A 3,816-nucleotide genomic window follows, 5' to 3' on the forward strand; every position below is an offset into this window, starting at 1 on the left:
TGTCCGTACTACAGCTCTGGATGTGACTGAAATACTGCAGTGTGGAAGACTGTGGGTGCAGCTCTGGAGGTGACTGGAGTATAATACGGCAATGTGGAAGGCTGTGGGTGCAGCTCTGGAGGTGACTGGAGTATAATACGGCAATGTGGAAGGCTGTGGGTGCAGCTCTGGAGGTGACTGGAGCATAACGCTGCAGTGTGGAAGGCTGTGGGTGCAGCTCTGGAGGTGACTGTAGTATAATACTGGAGTGTAATACCGCAGTGTGGACGGCTGTGGGTGCAGCTCTGGAGGTGACTGGAGTATAATACTGCAATATGGAAGGCTGTGGGTGCAGCTCTGGAGGTGACTGGAGTATAATACTGCAATATGGAAGGCTGTGGGTGCAGCTCTGGAGGTGACTGGAGCATAATACTGCAATATGGAAGGCTGTGGGTGCAGCTCTGGAGGTGACTGGAGTATAATACTGCAGTGTAGAAGGCTGTGGGTGCAGCTCTGGAGGTGACTGGAGCATAATACTGCAATATGGAAGGCTGTGGGTGCAGCTCTGGAGGTGACTGGAGTATAATTTCTGCAGTATAGAAGGCTGTGGGTGCAGCTCTGGAGGAGACTGGAGTATAATACTGGAGTGTAATACTGCAGTGTGGACGGCTGTGGGTGCAGCTCTGGAGGTGACTGGAGTATAATACTGGAGTGTAATACTGCAGTGTGGACGGCTGTGGGTGCAGCTCTGGAGGTGACTTGAGTATAATACTGCAGTGTAGAAGGCTGTGGGTGCAGCTCTGGAGGTGACTGGAGCATAATACTGGAGTGTGGACGGTTGTGGTGCAGCACTGGAGGTGACTGGAGTGTAATACTGGAGTGTGGAAGGCTGTGGGTGCAGCTCTGGAGGTGACTGGAGTATAATACTGCAATGTGGAAGGCTGTGGGTGCAGCTCTGGAGGTGACTGGAGCATAATACTGCAATGTGGAAGGCTGTGGGTGCAGCTCTGGAGGTTACTGGAGCATAATACTGCAATGTGGAAGGCTGTGGGTGCAGCTCTGGAGGTGACTGGAGCATAATACTGCAATGTGGAAGGCTGTGGGTGCAGCTCTGGAGGTGACTGGAGCATAATACTGCAATGTGGAAGGCTGTGGGTGCAGCTCTGGAGGTGACGAGTATAATACTGGAGTGTGGAAGGTTGTGGGTGCAGCTCTGGAGGTGACTGGAGCATAATACTGCAATGTGGAAGGCTGTGGGTGCAGCTCTGGAGGTGACGAGTATAATACTGGAGTGTGGAAGGTTGTGGGTGCAGCTCTGGAGGTGACTAGAGGGCATACCTCCCAACTTTTGAAGAAAGTAGAGGGACAAATTTTGACCACGCCCCTAGCCACACCCATTTGGCAGTAAGGGTCATTCAGCAGATGCCCCGGACTGTTCATTCATATTCATAGCAGCCAGAATTTTCTTCTATTTCATATGACATGTTGCTTATTTGTGCCTATAAGGCCGTGGTCACACGTTGCATAAATTCTGTCTGCACCAAACTACACAATAACAATCTTCTCTGTTTTTTCCATTTTTGCTGCATTTTTTCTGCCTTTTCTCCATTATTTAATGTGTTTTTGGTTCAGACGTGAACCTGCGTTTTTACGTTTTTAAGTGTTTTTATTGTACACAGAAGCTTTTTTCCTGCATTTTTTTTAAGCTCCACATAGAAACCTCCAGACAAACACCCACCCCCCCCCCCCTCCCCCTCCCAAAACTGCAGAGTTCAGCGGCGTCTTCTCATGGAATCACATCCACTTTGCTTGGACAATTAAAGGGGTTGTCCACCGTAACAAAAAATTTTGAGTTTAAGCTAATCTGCGCTGTATTGTCATATAAAACTCCCCTACATTGTTATTTTTTATTTTCTAACTTTTGTTCCTCTTGAATTCACCCTTTATTCTCTGCAGCTCTTTGTTTACATTCAGCTCCAGCAAACTGACCACTTCCTGTGCAAAACCTCAGTCACAGCTGGCACCGCCCGGCCTCAGTGTCCAGCCCCTCCCCAGTGTCCAGGCCCCCTGCCCCCTGCCCCCTGCCCCCTGCCCGCCCCCTGCACACACATTCCCTGTCAGTATTCTGCCCCAGCACCTGACCTGGTATCACTACAGCATTGCAAATAACAGCCCCACATCAGGCTCTGCACCGCGCATACACACATCGGGCTCTGCACCGCGCATACACACATCGGGCTCTGCACCGCGCATACACACATCGGGCTCTGCACTACGCATACACACATCAGGCTCTGCACCGCGCATACACACATCGGGCTCTGCACCGCGCATACACACATCGGGCTCTGCACCGCATACACGTCAGGCTCTGCACCGCATACACATCGGGCACTGCACGCACACACGGCGCTCTGCACTGACCACCCCCTACCCCCATAGGGAACACATGTAGGGAGTACATACTCACCCGTCCTCGGTCCCCGCCGCTCCTACACGTTCGCACGCTGTCTATGCTCTGGCCATATCAGCACAGTAGTGACGTCACCGCTGTGCTGAAGAGAGCACAGACAGCTGGACAGTGATGAGAAGCTGCGCTGCGCTCCTTCTCATCAGCGCTTTCAAATGTACCGGCATCTGTGATCTGTGATGCCGGTATATTTGAATGTGTGATCCTGAGCAGGGGGCCCGATGCTGGCGCTGACACCACAGCAGCCGCCACAAGGCCCCGCCCCCAGGTCACGGGTCCCACAGAAGTGCAGGGGGAGGTTGTGGGCAGAGTTCGGGGTGTGGGGGAATGTGTGGGAGGGTGCAGGGAAGGGGGCGGTGACTCCTCGCACTGTACAGCCCAGCAGGGAGGCAACATGCTGTTTCCAGATTTGCATGTCAACATGGCCCTGCCCATGTTGACATGAAATGACCGGAAGCAGCAAAATAGCGGCAGGAGCGGTCACATGACCACTCTGAGCCAGGGGAGAGGGGCTGACAGCAGGGCAGGTAAGTGGTCTCTATCTACTTACCTGCCCCAATGTAGCCCAATAGGGAAATAATAAAAAAAAACTCAAAATAAGGCGGAAACACAGCACAATATGTGCAAAAAAAAACAGCAGAAAAAAATACAGCATTTACGCTGTGTGAACACGGCCTCAACAATACATTTCTATTACATTTTTTTATGGGTTTTAATAAAAATAATAAATTGCGCCTTTTTTTTGCCCTTTACCGATCCCCATAAATCTGATCGCTGCGTTGTTCGGGTCGTTACGATTACAGAGACACCAAATATGCCCATGTTATTTGCTGATTTGTGATGTTTATTATTTTATTAAAAAAAAAAGTAATAAAATTTTAGTCTTTTTTTTATTATTTTTAGTAATTTTATTAGAAGAATAAAAATCTCTTTTCCTCTCCCTGTAGAATATAAGACAGAGGGACGCTGCTCTGTACAATGGAGCTCTGTGTCCTGTGTAATCAGCGGCAGCATTGTAGGTTCATCTATATAAAATCTTCCCTGTGACATCATCATTCTTAGTGGCTCAACAACTAAGGGCCGCTTTCACATCAGCGTTTTTCAAATGCGGCATGAATGGGTTTTTTTGCCGCAAAACCAGATCCTTTACAAAGGCATTGTCATTTCAAAGCATTTGCAATGGAATTGCGGCAAGAAGCTGTTGCGTGTAGCACACACTGGATCATTTTTTTGCGGTTTTTTCCCGTGTTTCAAAAACGCTACATGTTGCATTTTTGACCTCTGTCAAAATACTGTATCTCACCGGATCCTTCATATTGCGGCGGTACCTGCAATGTAGTTCAATGAGCGCCAGATCCTGCTCTATC

This window comes from Anomaloglossus baeobatrachus, chromosome 1 (assembly GCF_048569485.1).
Source record: "Anomaloglossus baeobatrachus isolate aAnoBae1 chromosome 1, aAnoBae1.hap1, whole genome shotgun sequence".
Lineage (NCBI taxonomy): Eukaryota > Metazoa > Chordata > Amphibia > Anura > Aromobatidae > Anomaloglossus > Anomaloglossus baeobatrachus.